Source organism: Hippocampus guttulatus, chromosome 5 (assembly GCF_054856545.1).
Source record: "Hippocampus guttulatus isolate MCC_2025c chromosome 5, RoL_Hgut_1.0, whole genome shotgun sequence".
Lineage (NCBI taxonomy): Eukaryota > Metazoa > Chordata > Actinopteri > Syngnathiformes > Syngnathidae > Hippocampus > Hippocampus guttulatus.
The window spans coordinates 17,343,972-17,356,818 of record NC_141265.1 but is presented as its reverse complement, the minus strand read 5'-3'; the positions used below and the strand labels follow the sequence as shown (position 1 = coordinate 17,356,818).

Below are 12,847 nucleotides of genomic sequence, written 5' to 3'. Positions count from 1 at the left end.
GGGGGTGGCATTAGTCCGTCTGCGACCACGCAGGCACATGCATACTGACTGGGAAGCGGCTGAATTTGCATATTCGGTTGCGCTAATTGCCTTGGCGTATTTAAATATGGCTGCACGACGACGTCACTGAACGTGCACGCGCAACCTAACTACTGCCTGAATCAATTAGACAGGGAGGGCTTTCATGATCACAATCGTTATGATAATTATGATTGGACACATTTGCCACATTATGACAGTCAACAAAAAAAGTCACTCGGGTGAATGGATCATTTAGTATTATTATTTTAGTATTCCAGCAAACTATTGATCGAAATATTTTATTTTGACCCCGCATTTTTTTTTTACTATGGGTTTCATGTTAAACAAAAATGCTTCGCTGTTAGATTAATAGTTCTCAGAACTTCAAACCGGACTTGTGTGGTTGTATAAAATTATAAGGGTGTCCTCTATTTAAGTCCCTTTGAACTAAGGTGTTTCCTTCGCTTTGACTGACGTGCTGCCGTGATTCTGCACGGGGATGTGTATCCGACACACTCGTCTGGGTTCAGCACTTAGTGATGATGTAAATGTGAGTGTGAATGGTTGTCTGTCTCTCTTATGTGCCCGCGGTGATTAATTAGTGACCGGTCCCGGGTGTAGTCTGCCTTTCGGCCAAAAGTCTCCCACGACCCTGAACAGAATAAGCGGAATAGAAAATGGATTTTGAGTGTATTCTATTTGTGTCTTGTGGTGCAGTGGCAGAGGGAGCACTTTTTTTTTGTCACAAAAAGAATTTGGGGGGTACTTGTTAGGATTACTGAGCACGTCCTCACTAAGGATGGACTTAATTCCCCCTCCCTCCCCTCCGCAAATCATCATCATCATCATCGTCATCCCAACCAACTGACAGCAAACTTTGCACGCACTTTGTCTATTTAGTGGCAGTATGGGAAAGTTGTCTCGTGCACCCCCCCCCCCCCACCCCACACACGCCTCCTCCTCCCTTTTCCATCCATCCCTCCCCCCCCCCCAACTCCGTCTATCATGTGCTTGGATATGATCACACTGTGCTCAGAGGAGCAGCAGCATGCATCAAATGCAGGTTATTCTACAAAGTGCACGGTGTGTTGTCCGCACACCCCACCCCACCTCGCTTTTTATTTTGAACGGGATATTTGAGGGGGATCGTGTTTGACGACGAGCCACCACGGACCACTCATTTCTTTTGACTCACCTCCGTAGAAAGTAAGTGCAACTTTTACGTCTCGTTTTTGTGAATAGAAAAGTTCCAGGATAGAAGTATATACCTGTCTGGAAAAGTGCCTGTGATGTGCACGCGTCGGTTTAATAAGAACTGGTTGAGGCTGAAAATATAGTTTGTTGGTTGAAAATATCTCTTTGACCCACTTTGAGATTGAAGCAGCTTTTGTTTTACTGCTGCAATTGTCATTTTCTATGAGCGTCTGCGGCACTCATATTTCAACAACAAATAACAAAAGGTAACACTGTACTATAACCTTTTTCGAGACAAACGGCTCGGATGTGTTGCCGATTTTTTTAAAGCGTGTCTCGATAGCTAATGATATATGGAGCCTATATTTAGGTGGATCGAAGAGCGCCAATCGTCATTCGATGTCATGAAAGAAAACCATCAAGTCAACTTGTCACGTCACATGCATTACGTTTCGGTTGTGTTGTATCATGCCACATCGAAAAGAAAAGTGTCGTTCACGTATACACTCGCACATTCTTAGACTTAAATGACGTACGAGTTTTATTACACTTTTTCTAATCAAGCGTTCAGATGACGTGACCTCTGTTCGTGTGCGTGCGCGTAGGTGCGCGCGCGGGAGGCCCCTTGTGAAGCCTTAATGAGGTGGCCTTCCTAATTTGATCCTCATAATTTGCAATCTGAAGGGGGGGGGGCGTCGAGGTCTTAAATCAAGGTTATTACAGGAAAAAAAACTAAACACAAAATACGTGCGTACATTCGTGCTTTTTGGAATTATTTCTGATGTCATTAGCATGTAGACGGTGCCCCATTGTGGATACATGTGTGCAAGAGAACCCAAACATAAGCGACAATTTCCGTTTTAAAACGTGTAATATTTCATGAACACAGGCAGGCAGTGTGCACGGGTCACATTTGGCTCATTTTTCCACCTGCCGAGTTAGCTCCGCCCACTTATGATATTGAAGTGAGCGGGACCCCTTGGAGAGTGGATGGCGTGATTGACAAACACGAATCCGATTGTCACTCACAAACGAAGAGATTAATTGAATTGGTTTAGATTGTATTTAATGTGTACCGAGACATTTTGCATCCCGATGCGCAATAATAGCCCGCATATTTTGCACTCATGTTTGGAGATGTCGAGACAACTATACTTAAACTTCTGTTTGCGAATGATGGGGAGTAACAAGCGCACGCATTGAAGGAGGCGACGGTGCCAATGTAGTCCACGCTGCAGATGCGCTAAAATAATGGGAGTCGATAAGGATTTTGACGCATGATACAGCAAGCGAGAGCTTCATATTGCTGTCGTAAAAGCAGCCTACATTGTGCAGTTAGCTACCTCCCGTCGGATCGTCTTTTTTTTTTTTTTGCGCGCGCGCATCCTCTGTTCAAACGCAATTCCGTCGCTCTCATCGAGGTAAAATAAGACGAAGAAAAAAAAATCCTAGCCGAGAAGACGACGTGCACGGCGCTGCTCGCCGCACAAGGCGGACGTTTTCCCTCCAGCGCGGACGTGTGTGGGGATTAGGAGGGAAGAGGAGGAGGAGGAGGAGGAGAAGGAGGTGGGGGTGTGATTTTGCAATTTGTTTTTCATGACATCACCGTATTTACATGCTCGTGGTCCGAGGCCTTTGACCTCACCGGGGTTGGTCCATATTTTGTCCAGCCTCCCCATCACGCGTTGGGGATGGCCCCTTTACTTCCACAGAGCTTGCAGAGCGAGCGAGGGGCGGCATACACGCCGCCTGCGCGTGGGACCCTCAGGCTGCCGGGCTGCGAGACATCGGCTCTATAGTTCTCCTTTACGTTGGAGGTGTACGGACAATAAGACCCTCAAAAGCAAGCTCCCGACTTCATAATCCGAAACATTTGCGTCCTGATGTCCTGCGCTGTTGTTGCACTTTCTACGGGAAATCCGGATTTCCCCCTTCCACTCCTTCACGCCTTCCCTGCGTGGTGGCTTCTCCTCCGGCCTCACAGGATATATATGGCTGCTCCACAACGACTTAATAGAGGCGAACGAGACTTTTGTGGGATTCAGGCTTATTTGCATTGCAGATGAGGGCCCCTGTGCAAGGATGACTGCACACTGTAGCCGGCCTGCTTCAACTCACTCATATCGCCTCATGTCAAGTGAATGTAACATTAACACTGGGATTATATTTCTTTTTTTCTCTCTCTCTCTCTTTCTCGCCCTCTTGCCCATGGAGGATTTTTTTTATCCTGTGTAGTGACCGGCAATGGCAAAAAATGGAATTTAAGGCAGAATGCGTTTTTCAAAAAGGATGTATTTTTTTCGTGCTTAAATGTATTTGAATTCTAAGAAATGGAAAGCTGGAGACCAGAAACCGAGGTGTGGATGTGGATTATTGCAGAAGATTAGGAAGTGGGTTGTTATCTTTGGTTATCTAGCTGTATGAGTGTTCTGCTCGTCATAAAGCTAGATAACCGAAAGTAAAAACCACTTCCAAACTCATCGAGGACATGCACCATTAATTTCTCTATTTTCTCTATTTTTCTGGACTTGATACAATCATAGATCTTTATTGTAATTATTTGCCGATAACTTTGTAATGTATGAGACATTCTACAAAACATGCTGCTTATTCTCACATACCAAACTTTCCCAGAGACCAACTGTCCCAGGTTGATATAAATTTTTGCTTGCTTATATTATACAGGGGGAACATTTAGGTCCAAACAGTGACATTTAGTGTGCATGTATATTTCCACATGTTCTAGTCAGGCCATGAAACGGCGCTGATATCCCAAAGCAAGGGCCTAATAATTAGGATGTATAGGGGGGCTAACAAAATGTGGAGAGTAGGGGGTCAAGGGGTGTGAGGAGGAAGGCGGTGGCAAAAGATGGGGGAGAGTGGCTGTGTTTGGGGGTCTGGGGGGGGGCAGTCGGGCCAGCTTAATTGATTCCGTTAACCGCAGTGCAGGAGATGTGAACGGCTCGACGATCCCATTCCCACGCTCGGTGGGGGCAAGTGGCAATGCCATGACCGGGCCCAATATGACAGGGCTGCCGGGTTGGAAGGGGTGGGGGAGGATAAATGTAGGGGGAGTTGTCATGAAAAGATGTCAAGTGCACCCTACTCATCTGCATCCCCAAAGAAAGAGGAGAACGTGGAGTAGACTTTGAAAGCCTCACGCCTGTGCCAGTTGTATGCATAATGACATGGCAATTATCTTAGTCGTCGTCGTAGTGATTTTCAAAGGCTTGCGCTCCATATGGACCCACTTGAACACACTGCACTTCGGGCCATAGGCATTTCGGTACACGATCCAATTTGAATGGGTTGACAAGTCTTATGTGCTTTGCTTTAATTGGAATTTGGAGTCTTTTTAAGGGCTAACTCACTTCACGTCCATAATAATATGTAGAACACATTCTGGCACTTGCACATTTTAATTCGAGTCAAAATCAACAACAATCATTTGATGGACTACACCAGAGGTCCCCAACTGCCGGTCCGCGGTACCGGTCCGCAGGGCATTTGGTACCGGGCCGCACAGAAAGAACTTGCCTTAATTCCGTTTTATTTATTTCGGAATACGAAAGATGTTTTATTTTGAAAAATTACCGGATTCTCCGTTACATCCGTCTGTGTCACACTTGACTCACGTCAAACCACGCTTCTCCGTCACGTGACTGATTACGCTAAAGAAAAAGGTTGGAGGTAGCAAAATGAGTTTAAAAAAAAACTGCTGGAGGTCGCAAATGACGGCGGCCTTAAAAGTACGTTCGACAACTGGATTAAAGTTATGGCTGAATACTCTGAGATCGCCACAATAGAACTGTTGATATTTCCTACCTGTGTGAGGTGGAGGGTTTCTGCAGCAACGGCGACTAAAACAAAATTACGAAGTAGACATAAACCACACACTTGAGGTGTCATTGTCTCCTATTACCCCGATATGGGACCGTCTAGTTACAGAAAATCAAGCTCGGGGCTGTGGTGAGTCGTCATTTTCATGCACCTTGAATTTGCGTTGTATCGTATTTTGAAGGCATTCAACATTACCATGGCGATCAGTGTTGCGGCCAGATTAGACGCTCCTTGTGTTTATTATTATATTTCGAAAACACCACAGTTTTCATGGAGCTCATACCATATTATTTTGTTGTATTAATCCGCCACATCTTAAATGCCGGTCCCTGAAAATATTGTCTGACATAAACCGGTCCGTGGGGCAAAAAAGGTTGGGGACCACTGGACTACACTATTTTGAGTGTTTTTAATATCGTGTCCCTCTTGTGTAGCAAAACAAGGTAACCAAACAGCCGACAGGGGTCTTTCTGGTTGCTTCAGTCCTCCCTGACACCTTTGAACCAACTTTTATTTATGGTGTGGACAATTTTAAAGAGGAAGTGAACCCATAAATGTTCTAGATAATAATATGTTGAATGCAGCCCCGCTCGTTTACACATGGCCTTCTGATTAATATTGCATTTATGGTATATGAGTTAAGCAATAAAATCCACCCACTTTTGTCCATCTCAGATGGCGGCCATTTTGCCACTTACTGTCGAAAAATTGGGTTGACTTCCCCTGTAATATAAAGTATTTAATGGCAAATTGTTAGCGATTTGATTTGAACTAGGCGAACACACCCCTTGTCAAGAGTCAGTTTGATTCCTGCACAAATCTGAATCACTGTATAGTTCAACTGCACCCTATTTTTCCTTCACCTGTCTGAATTGGGCCTTCAGTGTCATGATTGTTTGCCATCCCCAAAAGTCTTTGATAAAAGCAGGCTATTTGCCTGACAGAACATTACAGGAAGTGGGCCTGGGCTGTTACGAGTCAAACAAGCGTTATCGTCACTGGTTAAGCCCAAGCAAAGCTTTATGAAAGGGACTAGTGTTTAAATTTGTGTGTGTGTGTGTATGTGTGTGTTGGGGGCTCAGGGCTGGTGAGGGTGTCACTCTACATGCCAGCCCACAGCTAGCTAAAGCATTTGACCTCTTTCTGCCTGCAGCAACAATACCTAATGTATTTTTCTTCACATTTCTGAGCGTTAATACTTTTAAATTTATTTGTACTTTATTATCAGAGATTTGATTGAAAGGCAGTAAAGATTCAGAAAGATTCATCCCCGCAGCCAAGAAAAGTAATTGACTGACAAAGTGTATTGTTACCAGGAGGGTGCGGCATCTCGTCTCACACACTTGCAGGCTCAGACTTGCTCGGTGTCCTTCGGTTAGCTTTCATAAATTAGCCTTGCATTTGTGTGTGTGAGTATGTATTTTTGTAACCCACTCTCTTTTCTACTTTTCATGCCTTTAAATTTTATGAAAAACATTGTTGCCTTTTTTTTACCCTTCTGGTGTTCCTGCTATATTGCTGGAGAGGCCCGGCACCATTTGCGTATACCGTATTACCGTAAATATGGCTCGGGATTCTTGTCCGTGCCCCCCTTGCTCGTTCACACCACCGCACTCATTTGTCGTCACATGACTTGAATGCTAACAAAAGCACGGTGACCATGGAAGGTGTTTTTCATATTCATCCAGCAGAAAAACAGCATATTTTACTTTCAAAGCTTTTATGTGCTCACACTGTTCCTCGGCATTGTGAAAACAGGGCGCTGCAGCTTCCACATAATGTGGAACAGCCTTGGTTGAGTTCTCTCACTAAGCATATAAATAGCCTCTATCTGGGTGATGGCTTATCATTTGATGCTTATTATGGCAACCCCCCCTCCCCCCCACCCAGTAACCCGGCAATGTTTTTTTGCAAAGTTGACATATGGGAAAAAAAATGGTTGCTCAACAAAAGCTTTCAAATATGTCATCTGAATTTCAACCCAGCCATTCAAAACGACTTCATTCAGTTTTGCCTAAGTGCGCCCGACGGTCTATATGTTGTCCTGTGCATTTTGTGTCCACAGTTAGCTGACCCAGGCCTCTTCAGATAGTGAATCTGCATCACGTTGATGAAAGGGAACAATAGCTGCGTCTCGTTCAACAACGTCTGTCTGTCTGGGCTTAAGCTTGGTCTCACTCGTTGGCTTCCTATCCGTCTATTTGTCTGTGTGTGTGTGTGTGTGTGTGTGTGTGTGTGTGTGTGTGTGTGTGTGTGTGTGTGTGTGTGTGTGTGTGTGTGTGTGTGTGTGTGTGTGTGTCTCCTGGACATGAACTTGAACTTGAGACAGGCAGCCAGACACCATCTGTGCACCAGGGCTAATGAATTCAGTGCATTCATGGCTGGAGAGCGAGCCTAGGCCACCACCACCCATTGATGAGCAGATGACCCCTATAGTCTGAGTTAGCTCTTCATCACTAATAGAATTCAACAATAGCAGCTGCTTGTAAGGGGACTTTACTTTGCCTGTCCGCCTGAGAAAGAAAAATGCTAAGTGCGTGTGTAGTGGTAGAACTTTACATCTGTCTGCATGTGCTTCCAGCTCCTCTTTGTCATTTTACAGTCGTCGTCCCTCGCATGCAGTGGCTACAAGCACTATTAAAAAGCGCCGGCCTGTTCTTTTATTGGCAGCACCATCTTGAATTTACTGACTTAATAATTGAAAGGCCTGCTAGATTCCCCTGGAAAAAAAAAGGCTAGTAAGTGAATGAGGCATAAACCTTAAACAAGTCAGGCACAATGTGAATTCCTGCAGGCCCTCCTCATCCTCCTCCTCTTCCTCCAGCTCAGGCGTCCGTCACAATCACAGTCGCACGTACGCATGCGTACACACAATAAGGCTTTTCCCTCTGGTTGGTGTCGCCACGGCAACGGTAGGTGAGATCACCGTGCGCATGGCAGCATCAGCCCCTGCCATTGCGGGCCAGGTTCCTGGTTTATGTGTGTGTGTGTGTGTGTGTGTGTGTGTGTGTGTGTGTGCGTGCGCATGTTTGTGCGCATGAATTTGCTTGCGTGCATGGATGTGTGCGTGTGGGCGGGTGTGCTGAATGCTGTCGGCATCAAACCAAAATGCCACCTCCTCCCCATTGTCTGAATGGGGAGACGCATTAGTCATATTTACCTCTATTATGTTCGACTTTCAGAAGAAGTTAAGTTCTTGACATTCAGAGCTTCACGTCCTATAGAGGAAGCAAGGCACCGTGCACAAAAGGGTGTCTCTCATGGCTTAACTACCGATCAAAAGGGCTCTTATTAACCTCTCGCAATATCATCTGTGGCCGTCGTCATTTCCAATAATCCATTGAGGAATGTTGCAGTATTCAGGCCCTTTTTAATGACATCATGCATGGCCACTTGAGCGTCTTGTCGCAAGCAGCGGGCATGCTGTGCTCTGCTATGCTGGACGATCCTCCGCTTCTGATGATTGCAAGGTTGTGCATGCCTGACATGTTAGTTCTCGCGTCCCTCGACTGTCAAAAGATGTATTTCACACTTAATTTGGATGGCATTAGGTTGTGTTTTTATATGGTGGTCGTGGAAGATGTGCGCCATGATCCGAGTCAACTTGCTTTCGACAAAATCCTCTGGTCTGTACTTGGGATGTGTAAAATAATTCACAGTAAACTGCCTGATTTAGTATTCACGACTGAACAGAGTCTAGAATTTAAGCCTCAGGTAATTTGTTAGAATCGGAATATAGTGCTTCTCACACACAGTAGACGCTCTCATCCTGATTGGCTGCAGTCATGGAATAAAAAATAGCTCTTTTTTTTTTTTTACCTAATAATAATCTGCCCTCTCCATCATTTTTCATTGCATGAAGAAAAAAATGCTTCTTTGAATGAAAACGTAACAAAAGAGTGGCTGCCTTTCCAGCAGCTCCTATATTTTGTTGTTCTACTTCTTCCTTTCATAACTTTGCTGCTGTGAATTGGGAATTTCTCCATTGCGAGACTAATAAAGGTTTTCTTATCTTATAATATCATTGGTAGCATTTCACTAAAATCTATTTTTGAAAAAAAAAATCTCATTTGGCTTCACTATCTTCACTGGCCACGGCATCAGGCACACTACATATAAAAATAATAATAATCATCATCATAAAATCTGTGCAAAAGTGATGGGAGAGTAGTGGTGCGCCATCACACTGTGTGCATAAAAATGCGATCTTTACACTTAAGCTCTAAAGATGACTGACTGCCATGCATGGCTTCTTGGACGTCTCTGCTCCACTGACTTTTGATCATGCAAATACTACGGTGTATAAATAAATTAGTATAATTGCGCCATGAAATGTGCTTTCCTCGCAGATGAAAAGGTGTAAATAATATATAAAATTTTGTGCCAATGCATTATTCATCCTCGACTAATTACAAAACAGTGGCGCCCATACACTCCCCAAAACCCTGCACTACATGCGGAATGTTTTCACCATGCTCGATGTATGCCCACACGTGGTCAGCCCCCTGTTTGTATCGGAGAATTTGTAAATTTGTGAGTACTAGGTTAACCTTTGGAAATGTGGAATGATCTCCTCACTGTGTATCGTGAAAAAAAATGGTGGTGAAAAATGTGAAGCCTTATTTGCATTGAAAATTGGTTCACAAAGGACTCCGACAGAAGCATAATAAATGCTACGCTGGCACGAGTGCAAAGCTGCTTTCCATGAAGCACGGGATATAGAGGCCTGGTTACATTTGGCATGCAGCAAAGCATTTGAAAAATATATGACGGTGTTCACCATTTAAATTATACGGGTGCTTGGACTGGAGGGCCGGTAGCAGTGCTTATAGAATAGTGAGCAGCAGTTGCTACGCTCGCATTAGCATCTGGCCCTTTTATGTAAATTTGATGAGAAAGGAGTCATGCATATGCGCCCGGGCGGGATGTACTCGCCTTAATATCCTTATTAGAGAGTTGGGAATTAAATATTTATAATGCGGGGCTCGGGGTTGGAATGGAAGGGGGTCTGTCCTGTGTTGTCGTGCAGAGTCGTGCTGGAGAAGGGAAGCAATGGGAACGGTGAGGAGGAGCCTGGCTTTCTCGACGCGCCGCCTCAAGGTGCCACCATCTTAAGGCGTTTGGCAGTAGCACGCGCAAGGAGGGTAGACCTAAAATGTCCGCTGGCATAGACACCACACGCGCTTGCATACACATTAGATTGGACACATTTCCTATTGACGGCAAGGCGGAGGGCTGAAAAGTCGCATATTCAATTACAGTGGTCGGTCGCTCTGCATGCTGAGCATTTCATTTGCATGGATTAATGTCCCCGATTACTGCGCAGTGTTTTCCATACACGACATTTATTATTATTCATTTTTTATTTTTTATTTTTGGCCACAGCTCGCTAAGCCAAGTGCTGCTTCCCAGGCATTTTCAGGAGACTATTCATTTCTGTCATTAACCAAATATTTTGCATGTTAATATTTATCAGGTAAAACCAAGAAAATTGCAAAATAGGTTTTTATTTGCGGAAACAATTCGGCTTTCAAGTATCATTGTATTATGAATTCCACAGATTATGTGTTCTCGCTCATGTGCATTTTCACTAAAGAGAAATTCTCTATATTAGTAAAGGATGACACCATCAAGCAAAGGAAAGAATCAAGTGGCAGTATGATCAAAACATGTAAATCAGCCCCGACTCCACACTCGTACTGTGCAACACACAAGCACACACACGGAGGCCGACCTTTTCTTTCCTCTTGATGTGCTCCTTAGGCAACGTATAAAGAAGAATATGCGGGAAACTTCTACTTGAGTTGTACCATACAAGGGGCCTATTTTGCAGGCACACACACACACACACACACACGTAAACACATCACATACTGATGCATACTATTTGATTCTATATATTGAGTGTTCCAGATTTCCATTGATGTCATTGTGTTACATTTCTTTGGACCTTTGCATGGATGACTAAGTGGAAGTCAATGAATGATCACGTATGCAAATTATCACGTTTTGCATGCACATTATTGTGCCCCACCAGCCCCCTCACCCCCCAACCCCTGCCATCATGATGAGTGGTACAAACGTGCTGCCCACAAAGGGACAATAATTAAACGGCTGCTTGTTTGAGCCTAGCGCTTGCTAATGGATTGTTACTAGGAAGGAAATGAGACAGGCGGCACTGGAGGGGGGAGCGGTGTGTCAAATCAGACCTGGACGTATGAGAACAATGAAGCACCGAAGGCTACCTTGCATCAACTAATAATAGGTGTATAGCCTTAGTTTACTTTCCTTTTCTATGCGTTTACAAGACGTCAGTACGGCAGCAAATTTGCTCGTTTACCATGCTGTGCACCATCACTCTGATGTTATCTTGGAAATCCGAGGTTGACTTGGCACCGTGATGACCAGTGCGGCCACCGCAACCATAAATAACACAGGCGACAAATAGTGAATGAGGTGCTCGCAATAGGGCGAAGGTGTGAGATGGGATGAAACATGCCACACAAGCCGCAAAGAGAATGAATGGACAGAAAATGCAGGAGGGAAGCTTGGGTGGGAGTGCAGAATTCTTTTCCAAAACCCCGCCTTAGGGCTTCTTGCACAGACACACACATGCACACACACTGAGAGGTTGGCCCACAAGTAGAACATTACGCTGGGGAATGAGAATACGTATCAGATAAAGATATCTGTCAGACGTGTGTGTCCCTTGAGTCCTTTGCTCATCACTGTTTGTAATTTACTTGTTTTGTTTTGCTCAACCTGTTTTGTCTTTGATGATCTAAAACATGAATAAAGTATAATTCAACAATGTGGTGATATGTGTGTGTGTGTGTGTGTGTGTGCGCACGCGCGCACCATATCACAGGAGCCTGAAATTCACGCAAAAGGACAAATTCTTCATTGCAATATTTCTGCATGTCTTTTTTTTTATATCAACACCACTATAAAAATATCCAGCCCCTCAAAAGCAATGAGCTTTATTAAAACAAAGAGGAAAAAAAAGACCAACCAAAAATATTTAAGGGGTATTTTTTTTTCCACTGACTACTGGCCATATCGACTTTCAAGGCAAGGATAAACGGCATTCCATTTTTTAGGTAAACAACATCAAAATAACTGATGGAAACAGAGCAAATGATATAATTGTTATTGCCATGGCGACCGCATCCACTAGTCTCCAAAATATGGTGGACCAGGATGCGCCTTGTTGTGTTAGCATTAGCATGTGCGCTCATACTTTTGTGTGCATTACTTGTGCAAAAATGCTAGCACAATGCTTATTTAATAATCTGCAGTTGGTTCGCCTTTAGTGTTGCTTCTTCAGCTTCATGCTGTGCCCTTATTTCTTCATAAATGCATCGTGTCACTTTACAATTGTAAGGGAGGGAGGAGTCATGGGCCCACTTTATGATTAGCATACATGATTTCGATTTTCATATTTTGAAACCTGAAAATCCCACGACTTTATCTAAACTGGATGTTACCCTTATTTTAATCATTTTCTCTTGTTAAACATCCTCTTCTTTCATTGCTGCAGTGATGAAGAACTGGAGCTGCGAAACACGCCGCGTATACGGCAGGAGGAGGACATCCACCTGACATTTGGAATTTTCTTTTCACTGCACCTGTCCGAGGTAAGGTCCAAAAAAAAAGTAGGATTTTGTTTGTCAGTCCAATCATATTGATTAACATTTAGACTTTAGAACCTTTAACCAAGTCATATAATTCAAGGGAAAAATGATTGGAAATGTAGCAAAGTGAAAATATACATGTATGTACTGTTTGCCTG

General features: G+C 44.0%; 1 long non-coding RNA gene across 1 annotated transcript in view; it reads left to right on the top strand.

Annotated features, from left to right (window-relative positions):
* Positions 1-1,005: 1,005 nt before the first annotated feature.
* LOC147205295 (uncharacterized) overlaps positions 1,006-12,847 on the top strand; it is a 33,983-nt gene continuing 22,141 nt past the window's right edge. Inside the window, exons 1-2 of the long non-coding RNA XR_015100972.1 lie at positions 1,006-1,227; positions 12,596-12,692. This is a non-coding gene — a long non-coding RNA (uncharacterized LOC147205295). The remainder of the gene's footprint in view (positions 1,228-12,595; positions 12,693-12,847) is intronic.